Below are 23,549 nucleotides of genomic sequence, written 5' to 3'. Positions count from 1 at the left end.
AACCTTACAATGGCCAGATTATTAAGAATAGTCATTGTCATGGCCCAGTTAATCAAAGTACCACTTGATTGACTTGTTGCAACCAATACTGCTATTGGTTGCAACTGAATTCTCTTTGGGAAATATCATGAAACAGGGGTGTGCAAAAGAGTCAGTGTGTCATTATATTTAATGAAACTGATCTTCAAATATGAAATTGCTCTGTACTATACTCAGATATATTACTTTCAGCTGTGTCATTCACCTGTTCCAAAACCAGCTCAAAAATAAATTATCAAACTACAAATTTTTATTCGTAAGCCATATGTTTCAATAGCAGCTAACAGACATTTTAAGCAAAGAGATGTTAAAATAAATGTTTGAGAATGTAAAGAAGTAGATTATGAATTACTGTTGTTGCAAATGAAAAATGAAGGGGAATGGTAGTTGTGTTTACATATTAATTGTCATAAAATTTAAGTAAACGTTACACTTACTCAGTATCTTGTAATCATCCAATTGATTCTGTCTACATCTATTTGCTAAAATGAAAAAAAATTTAAATATTTCTTTTAACAATTACAGGGGCTGTTGACTTATAACCTTAAGAATATGAATGCTTGTTATCAAAAACAGTTTTTGTTAGAGGAACTTATTAACTTTTTTTGTCTAAACAATGTTTGCCATGGGACTCTAATTTTTCTTACCAATCTTGAGATAATTAACCCTCTAGCTACGATTTCACTGATCTAGTTCTAATTTACTTGATCAACGCAAAAGACTAGAAAGATACATTAGAATTAAAAATATATGTAAAGGAGATCGACTTCCAGAGTGGTAGTGTGAGGAATGTGATACAACCCTCTCTTCAGTGGTACAACCATTCAGCTGCTAAAAATATAAATGCTACAAATTGCCCTAAGGGCACACAACAAATGGAAAACATCTATTCAATGAAATCTACCAAATCTCAGTAAGAACATCAAGAGCCTGAGGCATTTGATCATTTGACTTGCTCACATCTCTGCCATCCCCACCCCACCCCAGCCCCCAGATCAGTATGATGGAAACTCTACTGCAGACAGGTGCAGCCAAGAAGACCTGGATTGTTCTCTACCTAGCTGTCAATCAAGAACAAATAGAACTAACATATATATATATATATATGTTAGTTCACCCAATAAAAGCAGAGTATATATTCTTCTCTAATACATATGGAACATTCTCCAGGAGAGCCCATATGCTAAGCCATAAACAAGCCTCGATAAATTTAAAAGATTGAAATTACACAAAGCATATTTTCTGAATACAATGAAATGAAGTTAGAACACAATAACAGCAGGAAGTTTGGAAAATGTATACGAATATGTGGAAATTAACCAATACACCATGAAATAACCAATGGGTAAAAAAAGAGATCACAAAAGAAATTAGAAAATACTTTGAGATGAATAAAAACAAAAACACAACATACCAAAACTTTTGGATGCAGCTAAAGCAATGTTCAGAAAGAAATTTAGTGACAGAAGCCTACATTTAAAATAAAGCAAGATTTCAAATTAATAATCTAACCATCTACCTTACAAAACTGGTACATAAAGAGCAAACTAAATGGGAAGCAAAATGAGGGAAGAAAATAATAAAGATAATAATAAGCAATTATTAAATCAAATAATAAATATTTGAGTGGAAATAAATAAAACAGAGACTAGAAAAACAATACAGAAAATCAACAAATGCAACAGTTGGTCCTTTAAAAAGTTCAACAGACCTTTCATTAGACTGACCAACAAAAAAAGAGAAGACAAATCATAAAATCAGGAATGAAAGGTGGTCCATTGCTATCAAACTTAACCAAAAAAAAAGTTTAAAAGGGATTAATTTGAAACAATATGGCAATAAATTAGATAACAGGTGAATTGGATAAATTCCTAGAAAACACAAAGAACCAAAATTAGCTCAAGAATAAATAGTAATCGGAGTAGATTGATAGCAACTAAAGATATTGAAGTAGTAATTTTAAATTCACCTACAAAGATAATACCAGGCTCAGATGACTTCATTGGTGAATTCTACCAGATGTTTAAAAAAGAATTAGCATAAATTCTTCCAAAAATAGAAGACAAGGAAATATTTTCCAACTCATTCTGTGAGACCAGTATTACTGCAAAAACACAAACCAGAAAAAGACATCACGAGACAAGAAACTACAGACCATATCTCTTATGAATATAGATGTAAAAACCCTCAACAAGATACTAGAAAACCAAATTCCACAATGTGTGAAAAGGCTTATATATCACAACCAAGTGAGATTTATCCAAGGAATGCAAGGTTGTTTTAACATACGAAAACTAATCAATTTTGTACACTCTACTAGTAAGATAAAGAACAAACCTTGTGGTCATCTCAATAGAGAAAAGCACTTGACAAAATCCAATACCCTTTTATGACAAAACAAACAACAACAACAGAAAAACTAGGAATAGGAAGGAACTTCCTCAATCCGATAGCGGACATTGACAAAACCCTACAGCTAAGGTGATACATAATGGTGAAAGACTGGATGATTTCCCCCTAAGGTCAGGAACAAGACAAGGAAGTCTGTTCCTGCCAAAACAGGCCGGGCATCTCCTCACCAATAATGCACCATCACTCATGCTACTCTTCCCGTATAGAATAACCTCTTTGGCCAGGCATCCTCCAAGTTATATCCCCTCTTGATAACTTTCACTGACATCCTGGTCCAAGTAGATTTCTTTGCCCTCCAAACTCATGGCACACAGTGGCAGTGCCAATTGGCTATGTGCTGCCTTGCTTTATGATTTGATTTGCTGTCTGGGATCATAATTAAATTTATTTATTGACAATAGAGGCTTCAAGATATATGTCCTACCTCTCCATCTAGATTATAAGTTCCTTACAAACATGGCTTTTTTTTTTCACTATGTCTCTCATATGTTCTAGAGCAGTATAATTTTTAAAAAGTTTCCAAATGAATATTTTCTGAACAAAGTTACTCCTAGAGCCACCTATCCAAGGGAAAGACCATGAATTTATAGTTGGGAGAATTCTGGTATCACTCTGGCTCTTCTGCCACAACACAGAAGCATAATGTTACTAACCTCCCCAAACTCAGGAATCTTCTGTAAACACACCCAGGCTATTGAAAATATACTGACTCCTCTCTTAGGAAGAGAGGTCAAATGGTGAGAACTCCATGTGGAGGAGTCATAAGACAGTGTGGATTCTGGTTCTCTGTTGCAAAGGGAGGACATGCCCCTATAACTTAGCATGAAATTATGTACTTGTCAGTACTTGCTTTTCTACCTCAAGCTTCTGTTATCTGTGGAGACCTGGTGCTTATGAAATCAGTTTATCTGATGCACACACAGAGATATCAGTAAGAAGCACTGGAGAACCACTGGGCTTTTTGTCTAGCACCTGTTTGCACAGAGCACAAGGTCAAGTTTGTAATGACATAGACTTTCAGCTGCTGGTGGAGTCATCCATACGCTCTTCCAAACAGCTGCTGAAGAAAAAAAAAAAAAAAACATAAAAACCCCTGTCTCTTTCTATGTGTGAAACTAATTTGAAAATAAGGAAATTCAAAAGAATTTGATGAGGTTTACTCACATGTCAAATGAGTCTCTCTGTAAGAAAAAAGAATATTCAAACTCAGATAAAAATTACATGAGTTGAAACAGAAGGGAAAAAGAATCAGTTATCCCTAAGAGAAGAGCCAAGTGGCCTTAGGTCACAACTGTCCCTTGGAAAAGTCCAATAAGCCATGGCCACGAGGGCCCAAGACCACCTGGGAGGCTGCAGTGCATGCCGTGGGCCAACATGAATTGCCCTGTTTTCACAGGGCACTGCCAACTCCCTGCTGGGTGCCCTACCAACAAAAAATGGCTATCAGAGTCACCTGCCAATTCATGGGGCAAGAGCTTGAATGGAAAGGAAAGGCTTCTTGGGGAGATGGACAGACAGTCTGTCTCTGATAAGTGGACAATCAGAAGAGAGTTTTTCAATGTGAAGATTTGAGTCCATTTCTCAGGCAGACACAATATGTCAATCAACACAATCTCTATTATCATTTTCCTTTGTCCACCTCCCCCACAGAGGCTAAAGGAACTAAACACTGCATCCTTACTGTTTTGGCCAGTGAAGTATAATGGAAACTCTTCTGGAACCTAGAACGTGTTTTCTTTCTTAACAAAAGAACCAGCCATGGCTGGTGTTACCCGCTTTATCCCTCCTTCTTTGAAAGGCGGTATTACCACAAAGGAAAGGTCCAGAGAATTGTAGAGAAAGCAACTCTGACATCACTGAGCCACTGAACCAACCCCAGCAGCCATCTAATTCTAGACTTCCAATTGTGAGACAAAAATAGATGTATTGTTATTAATCTACTATTGGTCAGGATTTCTATTTCTTGCCCTGAAGGCATTAATAACTAATTCTACTGCTATACCAGGGTGGGGAAAAGACAGTGCTTACAATTCTGACAAAAGACTCTGAAGCTTCATACCGAAGAATGTGGAAAGATATTGTGGAATTCATGTCACAGTTGTTTTATTTCCCACACAGGTTAGGATTTCAACATATGAATTCTGGAGGGACACAAACATTCAGTCCATAACACTTTCCCTTTTTCTCTTCACCTAGTAGTCAATCCGTTCTCATTCTATCTTCAAAGTAGCTCTTCCCATCAACCTTAGCTCATTTCAATTACAAATTAATATCTTTGCTTCTGCCTAAACTTCACACTATCTATTTAGAAGTCACTTGGACTAAGGTTACCATTTCACTTGTTACTATGCACAGCCCTGAAATACAGCAGCTCAGTTATCCATTCCAATGAATGCGCAGTCTTAGTGTACGTGTAGAAAAACCACTAATGCTGTCTTCGAGACTCTCAACTTGTAGTTTTAGTCTCTGATAATGGTCCTAAAATCATTTTCAATAGGGTCAACAAACTGACAAATGTTGGAGCCTATACCAGAAAGCAGTAATTTATTCCACTAACAGGGTACATATAAACCCTGATAGCAGTGCATGTCAAAGTGTGGTTCTCAGAGCAGCTGCATCAACCCCATCTGGGAACTTGTGAGAATTGCAAATTCTAAGGTCCCTACAGACAAACTGGATCACACTAAAAGTTTAAGAACTTCTGCCCTACAGTACAAGGGCATGTCAGATGATGTGCTGTCTTGCCCCTTACTCACATTTATTTATTTGTTTGTTTGTTTGTTTGTTTGTTTATTTTTGGTTCCCTTTCCTTCCCACTTTCTTGCAATTACCACATTTTTTTTCCCTTCTCTTTTGTTAATGTTAAAAATCTTCAGATGGCATCCAAATCTATCACTTGTCACATTAATTACCAAGATGATCACCGGCCCCACACTAAGGCTCATGCGAGATTTTCCACATATAGATCAAAAATATATAACCCAGAAGTCCATTCTCCAAGTATTTAACTACAGACTGTCACACCCAGGTGGGAAGCAGAATGGAAAGTCCCAGTCTATGTCTGTGCCCACCCCCAATAAACACATTGAACCTCTTTCTTCATTTAATCCATCCTGAATCCTGGGCCTTTCCTCTCATTTTACCATTCCTTTCCTATCTTAGTCCACTTGGGCTGCTATGGCAAAAAGTATCATACACTGGGTGACTTATTTCTCACAGTTCTGGAGGCTGGAAAGTCCAAGATCAAGGTATCAGGAGAGTCAGTGTCTGGTGCAGGCTGGCTTCCTGGGTCATAGACGGCCATCTTCCTGCTGTGTCCAACATGATGGAAGGAGCAAGAGAGCTCTCTAAAGTCTCCTTATAAGGGCACTGATCCATTCATGAGGGCTCTACCTTTCTGATCTAATCACCTCCCAAAGCCCCACTTCCTAATTCATTACCTTACAGGTTAGGATTTCAACATATGCATTTTGGAGGGACACAAACATTCAGTCCATAACACTTTCCCTTTTTCTCTTCACCTAGCAGTCAATCAGTTCACATCTTATCTTCAAAGTAGCTCTTCCCATCAACCTTAGCTCATTTCAATTACAAATTATTATCTGTGTTTCTGCCTAAACTTCACACTATCTATTTTCATTTTTTTCAGCTAGGAGAGTGAAGGTCGAACTTCAATGAGCTATAAGTATATCTCTTAGTGATTCAGTCTAATTATCTTGTGCTAAAGACAAGGTATTATTGTTCCATCCATTTTTAATTGGCTGTCACTGCAGTGATAGAATGTCCTGTTTGAAGAAGTGAGCTCAGCATGAACCACCCCGCCACTCCTTGTTGCCTTTCACAAACCTCTAATTTATGTAAATGTTCACAAGCTTGTGTTTATATGCTCCCCACCGTGCATCCCCCAGCAGATTTTTCAAACAGATATTCCTCACGTATTTTCCTTATCTTTTAAAGACTTTAGAAAGTGTGATTTGGGTTATATGTTCATTAGAATGCCATCTAACACTATGCCTCCACCTCGAGACACAAAAGGGCATGGAGGACAAACCAAGGCCATGAGACCCCTCAATACAGGTGTATAATAGAGTTCTCCCCAGTTATAAACAAGTGTCCTCATTTAAGCACCAAAAAAGCAATTTTTAAAAGTCTGTAGGACAGACACCTCCACAGGTAGCAGCTATCTGAAAGAACATCAAAGGTTATAATGGAAGTAATGCCTACATATGTTAGTATATATTATTTTATGAAAGCTACACTCTGCTAACTTCTATATTCTCCTTTTTCTTTTGGTCTCATATTCCTCTATTTCTATTTTATTATGCTCTTTGAAGCCACCACAGATCCTTTTTGGGAAAAGAAATACATAAATCAATAATTTATTCTTAAAAACAGCTGCAATAGCATATCTATTACTTTTAGGAATAATTAAATGATAATCACATAATTTATATAGTGATTTTGACTTTTCTAAGCATTTTATTAATATTTTTTGAAGGAAACTTACAGTAAATCCAGGAGCGGGAATATTTTTTCTTTTAATGGATGAGGAATTGAAATTTAGAGACTTGACTCTCTCAAGGTCATGCATTTAGTTGTTATTGACAATAACAAACAAAACAACAGCAGCACCAACAGCTTGTTACATTTGCTCTTTGCTAATTGGACTTAAACTCAGGTCCCCTGACTCCAAATCTCACGCTATCTTCTCTGTACATAACCTACCTCTCTAGTAGCCCTGAGAGGAAGTAACTAAATTACTGGATTACCAGGAAGGAGAAATAATTAAAGCCTGAGCCTATAATACATATCATTAGTCGCTAGCATGTGACAGAATATTCACTTAGTTGCTCAATTCTGTGTTGTGGAAGTATGGACAAGAGAGAAGTAAGACAAAATGATGGAAAATCAATGGTCTGGGATCTACTTGGTGGCAGAACCAAGATTTATTACTACTCATCATGCACTTGGAATACCCAAATATTTCCACTTAAACCCATTTCTCTGTCTCCCACTCTAACATATGAACTTCGACTAGGCCATTGAGCTCTGTGAACCTCGATGGTGTTTCCTATAAGATAATGTTATTGGAATAGATAATCTCTAAGGTCCCTGTATTCTAATCATTTCTACTTCTATAAATGAGAGGTAGGCGGGTTCTTTGGACAATTCTTGAAATGTAACAATTGTGGAAGCAACGCTCAGTGATCATCAGGTTGGGGCTGACCAACCATAGTTCCATGATTCTAACGCTGTAGTGAGCAGTAGACTCACCTGCAGGGCATGTTGTTTAGTCCTCACATCAAGAAATTCTGATCCATGGACCACACTTTGAGAAACACTTATCTTCCCCTTTAAATACTGGTCTTGAGTTTGGTGATTCACTTGAGTAATACCTGCTTCTAGTGGGTGTAGATGGAGTCATTAGTCATCTTAGTTCTAGGTGAAAATACTAATTGCTTTAATACCTTTTAATATTTTTCCAATGAGATAAACAAATTTTCTATTTCAACAATGACCTTAGTGAAAAATATACTGAATAATAAACCATCTCAAGAGAATAAATGAGCCACTAAAAGAGTAGAAGGAGAGAAATTAGAATATTACCTACTGTGAATGCCATCCTACAGGTGCTCATTCAAGACCATTGGCCCCCAGATATTTGTGGTTAATCATTCTCTCCAGTTAGTAGAGAAATTATTTCCCTTTCCTTGTCTGCTTCTTTAAAGATTATCTCAGAGTGGAGCTGTTTTCAACCCAGACAATAATTGTTTTTCCTTCCCAGAGCTCATGAGCACTTAACAGTTAGGTTTACTTTTCTTGAGCACCTAGTGAGCATTGGTGGTGAAGACAGGGGACTCTTAGTATTACACAAGTGGCCTCTCAGGGTCCCAGCCAGTTTACTCCTTTCCATTATGTGCTAATGAGACATCATTCAATTTATCATCACCTGGTCTCAGTTCCCATTTTCTTCCTCTTCCTCTTCCTCTTCCTCTTCCCATGGCTTCCTTTGGCCCTTATGGGTATCTAAAGTTCTCTAAAGTATGACTCTCACAGTAATAACCCAGTTTCTGTGCAGGAGGCAAGTTCAGCTTAAAAACAAAAAGTGCAATCTATTTTCAATACGAAGAGATAATGTTGTCTGAAAGCCTGGGGATAACAGTTAAACCCATTGAAAATCAATAAAAAAGCCCTCGAAAGGCCACCATTCTCATTCATGACATTTTTCTTAATGCTGGATGGTCCCGTATCACCAGGCATTCAGGTAATAGGATTGATTTTTATATAACTCTGGTTCAGGAACATGCAACAATTATAGGAAAAGTGGAGGGGCTGAGGAGAAAAGAGAAAATGGATTTCTATGCCCTCTCCCTTGTACAGCCTCACAATTCTTTTGCAGAAAATAACTTCCACACACGCAGCATTAGGGAACAGTGCTTTTCAGCCACTAAGTTTGAATGCTGAACACTCAACTCAGGTGTCAGACAAACCTATCAGATTCCCAACTCTGTAACTAATTCGCATTAAAGGGTACCTTCACTTAACTTCTTTGTGGGTATAGAATGAAGAGAAAGATATCTGCCCATTGTAAGTCAGCTCCATGTTCCAGGCATATCTACTATTGATTTAATACAATAAAGTAGGTAAGTGCTTCAATAATCACAGAACATTAAAAATGAGAGTTATCACCTAAGGGAATTTATGAAATCATTAAAAGTTTCCCCCTCCTTCCAAAAAAATCACTTTCAATCCTATGCAGAGATCGGCATAATAAATCATTCTCCCCAGTCAAGCAGAAAACAGGGGAAGGACAAGCTGCTCATCTTCCAGCTGAGAGACCGGCCCTAGGTCAATTCAACTGACTGTCAATCCAGGTATTGTACTTCCACAGCTGGCCACGAATTTTTACAACAGACTTTCTTTCCTGCTTCTACTAAGTTTCCACTCTGACGGGATGACTCTGACCTTCAACTCCATCTCCCAGATCAAGCTTTATTAAGCTGGCCCTGCTATCTAACAAGTGACATTATCTGGCCTTACGACCTCTCGCTCATGAATAAGCAGCCAAAGTCCATTATATTCTGACTTCCATACCCATAGGTTGTGATGAAAACATTTATTTGAACAAACATAGAAGCGCCATAAACATTTTTAGGGAGGCAGGCGTCTAGAAGAGCTAGCAAATGATGATAGGAAACCAATCAACTTAAAATGAATGCAAATTATTCTAAGAATAAAACCCAATAAACATGGACAACTCAACTGTTCCTCCCAAAAGTAGCTATGGAAAATGTCTGAAAATAAGTGATATTGAAAAATAAATATTTGGGTGATTACTCACTACTACTATTCCATGCAGTGCCTGGATTTCAACTTTATATTTCAGTCAGATGAAAGCTTCTTGAACTAGTATTTGAGTTCTGCATGTTCTTTTTAGAACTACAGAGACAATCTTCAACTCACAGAGGAATTGCCACTTCTTCCCCTGTCTGTTCTTCCTTCTCCCTGCCCCTCATTGCTGGATCTCCTCTCACTGGCAAGTCTGCTAGTGAGCTGCTTGAATCCGACTGCTGCTGCTAAGGGAGACATGTAAAGTATGTTGTGCTGTTGGGTTCAAAAGTGAGGAAGGGGGTTTAAGAAGTTTAAAGAGCTAGGTATATCGATTAGAAATGTTCACTTTCAATTAACCAAAAAACCGTAGTAACAAAAGGTATTTGTTGTTCTCTTAACAAGAATCCAGAGGTCAGTGGCCTCAGGATTGGGCCAACAACTCAGTGATTTCACTAAGGATCCGGGTTTCCTCCTTAGAGTCTGCTAGTACTTCAAGGTGCTTGTCTCAAAATAGTTACTCATCACTATATCCAACCAGTGTCCTGGGTCAAGCTTGTGTACAGTGACTCTGTCCTAACAGAGTGACCTCTTCTCTAGTCCGTACACTGAGGGGCAAAGGGTGGCATTGATTTCTGAGTCACAAGGCCCTTGACACTCAGGTGAGAAGAGCAGTGAACTTCCAATCATTTGTAGTATTCCGAGAAGGTGAGTTACCACTTAAAGGTAATAATGGAGAAAGGAACAGCGTAGAAATAAGATGCTAAATTAGAGTCGCTTACATTAACTCAAATATCCTATTTAGCTCTAACTTTCTATTAAATGTAATGAGGGTAAAAGTGTACTGAAAGCCAACCAAATGTAATACGCTACTAGAGACAGGAAAGAGAGTAAGACAAACTAGAAGAGCTCGTGCAAGTACACAAATTACTCTAGTACAAGACATAAGAGGAGAGGTGCCAATGGGCTTCTAAGGACAGCGCGAACAGAGCTGATTGGGAAATCAGGGGGGCTTCTGCAGGAGGTGGCATCTAGGATGGACTTCATGGTGTTAGTACAATAGAAATGTGAGCTGAAGCAAGAGAGGCATTAAGGAGACCCTTCAATGTCAGACTATGGAAGTTATATTTAATGAAGGCCAAAAAAAGAAGGCATTAAAATTTGCAGATGATAAGAGACATAATGAAATTTCTGCCAAAAAGCAATTAATCTGGAAATGTCATAACAACAGACTGGAGGAAACTAAGTTCCAGAGGTCTGGTTAGGAGGAGATTGCAACAACAATGCAGAGAGGAGAGTGAGGACTGGAGCTGATATTCTAACTGTGAGACCAGACAAGAGGAGACAGATTCTCCAGGGCATGGCAGCTGCAGGGGTGTGCGGGAAAGAGAAAGGTGGCAGTCAGTGACTATGGCCTGGCTGGTTATGGCTGAGCCAGCCGTGTCATTAGCAGGGACAGCAAGATCATGATTTTAGGAGGCTGATGAGAAATATGGAGAGAATTTTCATTTTGAAGATGTTGACTTGTCATGTTTTCCTGGCATATAGATCAAAAAGGTAGAGGAGGGAAGAATGTTCTTTCCTTAGCTGTCCAAGAGACATGAGGAGAAAGGGAGAGTAAAAGATGTCGGCAAAATTTACATGGAGAAAAGGAAGGTGAGGCTGGTCACAGCAGAAGGCTTAATTCTTTTCAGAAAATAAAAGGTTAAGTGGACATAAAGGACAAAGGGCAGTTGACTACAGGAAATGAAACAAAGCCACTGCAGCCCAGGAGAGGGCACCAGAAACAAGGGAAACTTGAAGAAAGGGTGGGGCAATATTAGTTTCAAACGTGTTTTTATTAACTTTCAAAACTATAATTACACATAAATTTTGACCTCAAATTTCACTTTAATGAAATTTGCTCCGTAAGATATACTTACATAAGTCTGTAGTTATATGTACAAGGTTGTTCATTTCAGTATTGTTTGTAGTAGCAGAAAAATAAAACACCTATATGTAAAAGCATAAAACACCTATATGTAAATTACTTAGAGAAGTTAATAAATTAGTCCACATCCTTACATCAAAACAGTAGGTAGGCAGACAATAAGAATGTACTGACTTGGATAGATGTCCAAGATATTTTATTAAGTAACTGCATCAACTTATAGACTAATATGTATAGTATGAACCCACATGGAAAAAGTGCGTGTGTGTGTGTGTGTGTGTGTGTGTGTGTGTGTGTGTAAAGTATCTAATGGTTGCACATCAGTGAAGATACTTGTAGGCTAGCTATAGGTTTGGGGGAATCCAGGCTGGTAGGGAACAGGGAGGTTTTACTGTTTATTTACTATCCTGCTGTTTGGATATTCTGTAGTTAACACGAAGTACACGTAGTACACGTATGACTTTCACAATTTGTTTCTTCTTGTGTCTACTCTTCAAACCCCCCTTCTCCCCTGCAGCACAACCTTGTCCCCCAATTCCCAAGAATCAGGCTGGAACTCTCCTGCTGTGTGACCAGGCCCTCCTAGATCTGAGGGTCTCATAAACAGAGTCCACTTAGATTTGCTGATAATTCACTTGATGGCTTCGGAAAAGTCACCCACCCTTTCTGGGTCCCTGATCTTTAGTAAATTATCTCAAAAATCTTATCCAGTTCTAAGTTTGATTCCAATTCTCTAGCAAACAGACTATAAAGGGCTATGCTGAGATGATAAAAAAAAAGCATCAATTTCAGAGGGAAAATAAGTTTTGGTTTCTAATAAATAATATAAAATGGATTCCTGGGACATTATGTTTATAAGTGAAGACTGATCATGCATGACTAGAAACCAGTAAAAATACAGACTTGGAAATTATTTTCATAGAAACACAATTTTGCCTAAATTTCCCTTTTATTATTCTTTGTGCTCTGAACTTACAATTTCTCTCATTTTTACGTTATTTATTTCCAAACAAGTATTCATCGTCTTAATATTCACTTTTCAGAAAGTTGAATCAAAATGTGCTGCTACAATTAGCATGCAGATGTTTCTTAAAACCACTAGGGGTCAGACTACTACATTTATATAAAGCAGTCCCAACTTGAAAGTGGTATTAATGAGCTGAGGGTTAGGCCAACTTATTTTCCTGCGTAAGAACGAAAGACTGGTCGTGTAAATTAAACATTACACAAAGAAGATAATGAGGAAGAATGTATTTGACAAGAGAGACTCAGGAAGTTGGAACTGTCATATATAATAAATATTGCATAACAAATATGTTTCATCTGTAATTAAAATTGCAATTATTCAGTTGCTCATTCTGGTTGGCAAAATATTACTCCAATCTAAGAGGGTTCAGATTGGAGAATTAATCATTGAACTGAGAAAATGCTAAGATAGCAGAAACAACTAAAATTACGAAACTGTCAGCAAAAAAGAAATCCTCATTTTTAAAGGATGGACTTCATGAGTAGCAGAGGACTGAGATGGATGGCAAAAACATTTTTCCAATGGATTTCAGTCATGGTAAATCGTCTTATAGCAATGAAAGTGGCCAGGGATATGGACAGAGGGTAGCCTAAATGGGCAGGTGTCCCAGTTCTACTACAAACGGTCTCTGTAGCCTTGAATAAGCAACGTATCTTCTCTTGGTCTCACTTAACACATGTTCAGAATGAAGAAATAAAATTATATGATTTGTAAAGAATCTTCAAGCCTAAAAATCAAACAGATTTATTTAGAATTTATTTATATAGAAGTTGAAAAAGTAAGGAAAAAACATGCTAAAGTTTAAAAAAGAAAGATGTTAACTATCAAGATAGTTATTCTTATAAACTTTTATCATTAAAAAAAATGGAAACAACTGAGACCATAGATCATATCCATTGTCAGGCAGAGTTACAGTAATAAACAAAAAATCAACCTTCAATTTATTTATATTTTTAATGACAAGAGTATTCTAAAGTAAATGCTCTAAGAGTATATGTGGAAATACATGCAGATCCTTCTCTGGCCTGATAAACAAGAAATTAAAAAGTGGTTATCTATTGGGGTGAGGTATAATTGGATGGATATGAATAGGTGGATATAAGAATATAAGGCACATTTCTATATATATTATTTTGATGTTTTTACCCATGATTATCTATTAAAATTTCTAAAAATTAACTTGAGAACTTCATAGATCTGACAAAAATGTGTGTCAATACAAAAACAAACACAGCTGAAAATGAAAAATCCCCATGATTGGAATGGTGATTAGAAATGACATAGGGATATCTGTTGTTAATATAAGTTGATAATAAAGTAGTAAGTAATATTACATTTTCAAAGGGTTTCATTGAATTACCTCAATCAAATTGACCATGCAGCAGTTTTATCACCTGTGCCCCAAAATCCCACTGAGCTGCCTGTCCCTCTCCCTCTCTCTCCATAGAGACACTAAATCAGGTTAAGTGACATTATGTCCCCCTTCTTTCTTAACACACACACACACACACACACACACACACACACACACACGTTTCCGAGCAAAGTCTTAATGAATATTAACCTATAAAAATAAACAGTAGACTGGGTCACAAGAAAATCAGTTCTGCAAATAGCTAAACCCTGAATCCCAGACTTCTTAACATACAAGTTTAATGCAGTTCCTATCAAAATCCCAGTAATATGTAAAGATAGACAAGATTATTCTAAAATTTACATGGAAAGGCAAATCAACTAGAGTAACTAAAACAAAATTTTGAATATGAAGAAGAAAGTGGGAAAAATCAGTCTACTTTATTTCAATGTATTATATAGCTACGGTAATTAAGATTGTATGGTGTTCATGGAGAAACAGACACATATCTCAATGGACTAAAATGGAGAATCCAGAAATAGACCCACACAAATATGTCTAGTTTGTTTTCGACAGAGCTGCAAAAGCAATTCAGTGGAGGAAAGATAACCTTTTCCAAAAGCAGTCCTAGAACAACTGGACAACCATAGGCCAAAAGGTGAACAACCTCAACTACACCCATTAAACAAAAAGTATTAAAATGTATTAAAGACTTAAATGGAAATGTAAAGCTAAAACCTCTTAGAAAAACAAATAGGAGAAAGTCTTCAGGATTTAGGACTAGGCAAAATGTTTTTAAAGCTGACTTCAAAAGCACAATACATAAGAAAAACACTGATATATTGAACTTCATCAAAATTAAAATGTTTGCTCTGTGAAAGACCCTATTAAAAGGATAAAGCGAGAAGCTACAGATTGGGAGAAAATATTTGCAAACCATGTATCTCACAAAGGACTAGTATCTGGAATAAATAAACTCTCAAAACAAAACAATAAAAAGAAAGCCAGTTAGAAAATGGGTAAAAGATATGAACAGACATATTATTGAAAAGGATATACAGATGGCAAATAAGCACATGAAAAAAATGCTTAACATCATTAGCCATTAGGGAACTGCAAATTAAAACCTCAAGCTATCATTACACACCTACCAGAATGGCTAAGATAAACATTATGAGAACATCAAATGCTGACAAGGATGTAGAGAAACTGGACCACTCATATACTGCTGGTGAGAATATAACATGCTACAGCACTCTGGAGAAGTTTGACAATTTCTTAAAAAACTAAACATGCAGCTACCATATGGCCCAGAAACTGCACTTTCAAGCATTTAGCCCAGAGAAAAGAAAACTTATATTCACATAAAAACCTACACAAGAATGTTTTTGGCTACTTTATTTGTAATATCCTAAGATTAAGCATTGCCCAGATGTTTTTCAGTGGGTGAATAGTTATACAAACCCTGGTATATCCATAGTGCAATACCACTCAGTAATAAAAACGAATGTTGCAGTAATAAATGCAACATCTTGGATATATCTCCAGAGAATTATGCTGACTCAGAAAAGCCAATCCTCAAATGTTACATGCCATATGATGCCATTTATAGAACATTCTTGAAATGTCAAAATTATAGAAAGGGAGAACAAATTAGTGACTGCCAGGGGCTAAGAGTAGAATAGGGAAAGGAAAGAAGGATGGCTAAAAAAGGGCAACATGAGGATCCTTGTGGTGATAAAAATGTTCTATATCTTGACAGTGTCAGTGTCAATATCCTGATTGTCACATTGCACTTCAGTTCTGCAATGGCTGTAGTTGGAAAATGGGGGGTGGGGGGGACATGAATAAAGTATACATAGGTTTTCTTTGTATTATTTCTTGCAACTGCACATGAATCCACAATTATCTCAAAATGATAAGTTGGGTTCAGTAAATGTACGTATACACATACACACAAACTACGGGCTCAAGGTCAGTTACAGAAATAAGGACTGTAGCAGCTGTTATATTTTCTCTCCTTCCTGATTATACGTGGGTATGTATATATGTATGTGTGGCACAAGTAATTAGGCTAGCGTCTGTAAGTTCTAAATCCACTCTTCTTTCTGCTTTGTGCTTCTAGGACCAGGACTCTTCGCCAACCACATTTCCATTTTTTTAAGCTTCTTCCCTCTTAAACCACCAAGAGGAAGCAACATAGGGAGACTAAACGGCGGGAGGAGAAAGAAGAGACTTCCTCCTCCTCGTTTGCTTTCCCGGGGCGTCCTCTGCTTCATGTGCCTCTCAGCATCACACAGTAACGTGAGTTCTTCACCTGACAGTAGCAAGGCCTTCAGTGCAGCAACTGAATCCAATTTACAGTATTCCAACACTTGCAAAACCAGGCACATAGAACAAGTGTCAGCAAACTTTTGCTGTCAAGGGCCAGATAGCAAACATTTGACACTTTGCGGGCCACATGATCTCTCTAGCAACTGTCCAGCTCTGCCATTGTAGCATGACGACAGCCAGAGACAGTATTTAAATGACTAAGCATGGCAAGTAGAACTTGATTTATGGACACTGACATTTGAATTTCATATAATTTTCATGTGTCATAAAATATTACTACTGTCATGGGTTGAATGATGGCCCCTAAAAAGATATGGAGTCCTAACCCCTGTACCAGTGAACATGATCTTATATGGAAATAGGTCTTTGCAGATGTATTCAAGCAAAGATGAAATCATTTGGATGAGCCCTAGTCCAATATGACTGGTATTCTTATAAGAAGAAGCAAACATCATGTAAGGACACAGGCAGACACTCAGGGAGAACACAATGTGAAGACAGAGGCAGAGACTGGAGTTATAGAACAGCAAGGCAAGGACCGCCAAGGCCTCACAGCTACAACTGGAAACTAGAAAGAGGAAAGGAAGGGTTCTTCCCAGAGATTCAGAGGAAGTACTATCCTGCCGACAACCTGACTTTAGATTTCTAGCCTCCGAAACTGTGAGAGAAGAAGTTTCTGTTGTTTTAAGCCACCCAGTTTGTGAAACATTATTACAGAGGCCCTAGGAAATGATACAACTATTCTTTGATTATTTTTTCAACCATTAAAAAATGTAGAAACCAGGGGCTGGCCTGGTGGTGCAGGCAGTTAGAGCTCCACGCTCCTAACTCCGAAGGCTGCCGGTTCGATTCCCACATGGGCCAGTGGGCTCTCAACCACAAGGTTGCTGGTTCAACTCCTCGTGTCCCACAAGGGATGGTGGGCAGTGCCCCCTGCAACTAAGATTGAACATGGCACCTTGAGCTGAGCTGCCGCTGAGCTCATGGATGGCTCAGTTGGTTGGGATGCGTCCTCTCAACCACAAGGTTGCCGGTTTGACTCCCTCAAGGGATGGTGGGCTGTGCTCCCTGCAACTAGAAAAAGGCAACTGGACCTGGAGCTGTGCTGCCTCCTCCACAACTAAGACTGAAAAGACAACAACGTGACGTGGGGGAAAAAAAATACCTAGATTGGGTTCTGGTTTCCTGTATGTTGTAATAGTCAAGGTGTTGTTAAAGTAAAAGGCAATAAACAGATGCTTTCAACCATAAAACAAAATGAAACAAAACAAAAACCTCCAGGAAGACAATATTCATGGGCCCTTCTTGAAAAAAGTGACTTGACAGTGAAATTCAGCCAAATAAGAGTTGGATAAAAATAAAGGACACAGAAGGTAAGAACTGTGTTTAAAAGATGGATGATTAAAAATAAAGCAGAGGAGCGGCCTGATGCCTCAGTTGGTTAGAGCGTGAGCTCTCAACAACAAGGTTGACAGTTCAATTCCCACATGGGATGGTGGGCTGCACCCCCTGAAACTAAAGATTGAAAACGGCGACTGGACTTGGAGCTGAGCTGTGCCATCCACAACTAGATTAAAGGACAATGACTTGACTTGGAGCTGATGGGCCCTGGAAAAACACATTGTTCCCGAACATTCCCCAATAAAAATAATTTTTAAAAAATGTAGAAACCATTCTTAACTCACAAGCCATACAAAACACAGGAAATGCACTAGTTTTGGCCCATGGGCCATAGTTTGCAGACCCCTATCATAGAGCCTCCACCACTCTGAGATAGTGGCATCACCAAGCAGTGCCCCTTAAGGTCTAAGTTTCAGTGCCACAATACTAAATTTTAACAATTCCAAACTCTTTCCCCTTTCCTTCACTCTCAGAGGAAAATAGCTATGTTCTGTAATTGCTACTTCCATTATACTTGACTGTTCTCTTCCCCCCTTTAGTTATCTAGTTAATAACATTATTGTAGATAACAATTTTTTGTATTAAGTTCTCTTTGTTAAAATACAGAGAGATTTCTGTCTCTTGGCTGGACCCTGACTGGTAAAATTTTCTTTTTAAAAAATTCTTCAAGATTTTGTATGAAGTACACTGACCTTCAAGCCTTTTGGTTGTCTTGGTAGTTATTTAATTTTAGGTAATTAAGATAACTGCAGAATTGGAATTTCTGACATAAAAATTGCATACTTTATTTATCACAAACTTTAATTAATAACCATTCTTGCTTAATAGACTTGTTCATCTGAGGCTCCCCAAGTACTTTAGAAGAACCAAGAAATTAATACCATGTTACACTTACGAAGAAATAAAGCTCCAAGGTCTTTTAAAGTTTAACATGCATCTACCCTTCAACCCAGCAATTTCATCTTGGTATTTACTCACGAGAAGAAAAAAAAATCATATAAAGACTTGTACCAAATGGTCACCGCAGCTTATTTGTAACAGCCAAAATCTGGCAACAACCCAAATGTCCACTAACAGGATAACGGATAAACAAATTGATGTTATACATATAAGGAAATACTACTCATCAATAAAAAGGAATGAACTACTGATACACAGAACAACATGGATAAATCTCAAGAAATTATGTTGAGCAAAAGAAACAAGACATGAAAGAGTATATATGATTTTGTTTATATGAAGTCCAAAAACTAAATGATAGAAATTAGAAGAATGATTGCCTTGGAGCTGAAGAATATTGACTAGAAAGAGACAGGAAGGAATTTTGGGGGTGATAGAAATATACCTTGGTGGGGTAATGGTTACAGAGGCTTACATATTTGTCCAAACCTATTGATCTATACTCTTAATGTGTGCATTCTACTTTATGTAAATTTACTTAAAATTTTTAAAAGTAAAATTTAAAAATCTTAATCTTTTATTTTCAGACCTGAAATCCATAGTTGAAATTGTAGACTTTATCAACAAAAGGTTGCTGCCTCCAATCCAATGCCAACAGGAGTCCATAATCTGGGATACAAAAAAAAGGAGAAACTTTATTCTGGTAAACAGTTTGCAAACTGGGGAAACACAGACTCCTGGGGAAACTGAAAGTGCACTCCCCACTAGACAAAGGACAGGCCCATTCCAAAGTTACAGCTTGATTTGTCCAAATAGTACTGTTCTGATTGGTGGTTATGTAGCCACTTTGATTAGTAAGTAAAGATGCAAATTAGGATATAGCTGTGAAGCTCCAATTGGATGGGGTAGGTCTTAGCCCATTGCTCGAATTATGATTCCAGGAACTCCTTCATAAGGGTCGCTTAGATGACTGGAGCACAGTGCAGGAAGCTGACAGCTCAGCCTGTGGCTTTCTCCTAAACTGCAGCATGTATGAGAAACCTCTGACAGAAATCACTGCTAGACTCTGGTTGTGAATTTGAGCCTATTAACCATTAGAAGTCCTTGTTGGCAGGTATATTCCTTTTTGAGGTTCACATTCCAAACCTTTAGAAGGCAAGCACCAAAAATTTTTTGTTAATTTTACACATACTTTAACATGATGCAACATTTATTTTGACCCAATAAGTGTTAGTCATGAGGGAGGCATAGCTTTCTAATGAAATCTGTATAACTCAAGTTTGGCCTCCCCATCCTTCCTCCTGTCCTTCCTCCCTTCCTTCCTTTCCTCCCTCCATCTCTTGTTTTGAAAAGAATTTGAAAAGACTTCAGAAGCAACTTTATTATAAAATTGATGAAACTGACACTTTAAAGCCTCTCATTACATGGGCTCCTAGGAAGGATGTAACAATGTGTTTACATAGTCATATATCTATGTAAAATTTTTTAAAAAGTAAAAAATTAACCATAATGATTAAAATCACTGTCTCTCCATTTTGCTTTTTCCCTTGATTACATTTCTGTCTATATCAAGATTGCAAGAGTTGTTGCAGACATTCTGGGGGTTCAGATAAATTGAGTTGGGAATATATTTAATTAGGATTCATGCGGTATATTTATGTTGCTTGCAGTCAGTTCCTTGCATAGTTAATTGCTAGGCATCCCAGGTTGGCATGACTTCCTGAAATACTTCTGCTCACCCTGCCCATTTGCCCTCAACTCAACAATTCAGGACCAGAGGTCATATACAATATGAATGTGTCCTGAAGTCGCTGGCACCAGAAGCCTGTGGGTAGTGGAGGAGAAACGAGTTTGAAATATATCGAGGTAGAGGCTGGTCTGTGAAAAATTCTTCCAATAACCACATGTATAAATGTGGCAATAGAAAATTCAATTACCATCAATGAGTCAAAACAGAAGTTCTTTCTTGTCAGGAATGTATTTGAAAATGCAGTGTATATAATTATAAATGTATCATACATGTTTTTCATTTCTGATGGAAATCATGTGTGCTGTTATTTATTAGAATTCTTATAATTGCAAAATGCAAACCTGTAAAGATATTTAAAAATACTGAATATATTTGTGTGTGAAGTTGCATGTTTTATGCATTTATCAATAATAAGTTTAAATTTTTTAATCAACCAGACCAAAGAAAGTTTTACTTCTTATTTTGTAACAGCAGTTACAAAATTGTTGTCATAGAAAGAGGTGACCAAAAATACACATCCAAGAAAATGAAGAAGAAAAATTTTATCTAAGTGTCACAGGCTGTTATTTAAAAAAATTAGACTCTGTGATGTTTGTGGCATTTGCTGACATTTTAAAAATTGGAATTTGTCATTTCTTTTTTATTCCAGATAAATATTCATTTTTAAAACTTAACTTTGTGTTTTAAAGAAGACTACCAAATTTTATAAGCTTCAGGCCCCACCTGAGTCCACCCTGGATGAAGTAACTACAAAAATGTCAACAATCTAAAAAGACAAAAATAAATAAGTAAAACTAAGCAAATGAGGAAATGAAGATGTAGAAGAATAAACAATGAAGAAACCAGAGTCCTAAGGGAGGGCACAGCCGAAATACAGATAGTAAAGGTAACATCACATCCTTTTCTCAGCTGTTTTTGTCTTTATACCGTGTTACTTAGTCATGATGCCAAACTCTGGTAACAAAAAGCCTTAAAATGTTAAATAAAGTATAAGGGATTTTTTTTTTTTCTCACCAGATTTTGGGTCTCAACAAGCATCATCTACATAAAATAATTCATGAAAGGAAAGTGCTCTCCCTTTTGGAAAAGACTCAAACTTTAACATTTTTCGTATACCTAAAAATTATTCCAGTAGTATCAACAGTGTGAATAATTTAATCTGCTCATAAAATATTGCCTGCCACAAAAAGTGCTGGGCAGTATGTACAGATTGACTCAATTTAAGAATTTCTATGCACCAAATGTTAAATTTTAAGTTGTAATGTGGTCACCACTGAAGAGTCACTTTCTTCAATCCAGATACTAGGATTAATCTTCTGCTAGGCCATTTGGTGTAACTTTCACCTTTTGTCATGTATGACTGAACGTTTTTTGTTTTTTGTTTTTAATCTTAACACCATTAATTGCACAAATAACACATTGCTGTGATGGTATAATTTTCTTTTTAAAAAGGAAACTCAGAAAAATATGTTTAAAATAAACTAAGTGTTCATTAATAAGGAAATTGATGAGATTATTATGGAAACATGGAGGGCTTTTCTTTTTCTTTTTAATGAAGTGTATTTAAACAAAGTGGCATGAAAATGTCTCCTAGATATACTAAGTTATAAATAGGAAGTCACAAAAAGGTTATCACAGTGTGATTTAAAAACCTATTATTTGTGTAAAGAAATAACATTTATATAAATATTACCAAATAAATAGAGAAAAGATCCAGAAGAATGCATCTCTATTGTTGAAGTGGTTGACTGGAAAGGGATGTGAAAAAGGGTTTCAGGTGACAGACAGAAGGTTATTAGAAGTGTCTTGGTGATCATTTTGTAAAGTATATAGATGTTGATTCACTATATTGTACACCTGAAATTTACTGGCATAATATTGTATGTCAATTATATTTTATAATTTTAAAAGGGTGTACATAAGAGGATTTGTGTTTGAATTTTATAATCAGCACATAACCCCCATTTCTAGAACAATGCTTGATAGAAGGTAAATATACAATAAATAGTTGTCAAAATGAATTCATAATTAATGAATGAATTAATGGATTCTATAACTTTGAAGCAAAAAAAAATCACTTGTAAAAAAATACAAATAAGTAAAAATAAATGGGAACTGCCTAAAATCCGTCACCCAAAAACTGTTATTTACATACCAATATTTTTATTTTTCTTGTTAATGTACTATATTAAAACAACATTCAGTAAATTGTTGTTTTCCTAATCAAAAATACCAGGGCATCTTTCTATGACAGTAAATATATCACTAATAATTTTTAATGGTTGGCATTCTATTCTAGCATTCATGATTTTTTAATAATAGAATTACTCTCCTTAATTTAAATGCCAGTAATGTTCATTCATTCATTCAGTCAATAGTTACTGAGAATCTATTAATACAATATTTCAGGCACACAGGAACTCAGCCAGGTACAAGGGATACAGTAATTAGTGGTGGGGGGGTGGGAGGGAAGGCACCTTTCCTTATGGCAGTTGGAGTCTATGAGGGGGAAAGAAACATTATGTAAATAAATAGAAATATAAATACATACTTTTAAAATATAAGAACCTCTGGGGGTGGGGGGGCAATACTACACATACCAACATCACAGGAAAATTAAGTTAAGATAAAAGAAATCAGTAACTTCTCTTTGTGAGTGTACAATTTCATCTGAGCTTGCAGAATGGGTTGATGTTAGCACAGCAAAGAGAGCAGAGCACAAATCACTACAGGCAGTGAGCACAAATCAAGGCAGAGACCACCATTTGTGGAACCGAGAGGAAGCCAGAAGTGAAGGAACACTGCAGTTAGGGGAGAGGAGGTGTTGTAGATTAGGCTTCAGGGTAGAAGTTTGGATTTTTATTCTAAATACAAAGGGGAACCACCAAAATGGGTTCTGCTTTTATCTCGCTGCCCCTCCCACCACATACAATTATAAATCAAGATTTTTTTCTTTTTTCAAGTTCACTAACCACTGAGAGCAGACTGGATGGGAGGCACAAGAGTGAAAGTATGTGGATAGGAATAAAATCAGGGTTCCCAAGCTTGGAATTATAAGGGCTATCCACAAATA

This window comes from Rhinolophus sinicus, linkage group LG03, assembly GCF_036562045.2.
Source record: "Rhinolophus sinicus isolate RSC01 linkage group LG03, ASM3656204v1, whole genome shotgun sequence".
In the NCBI taxonomy this organism is placed as follows: Eukaryota; Metazoa; Chordata; class Mammalia; order Chiroptera; family Rhinolophidae; genus Rhinolophus; species Rhinolophus sinicus.
This window is presented reverse-complemented; position numbering follows the sequence as displayed.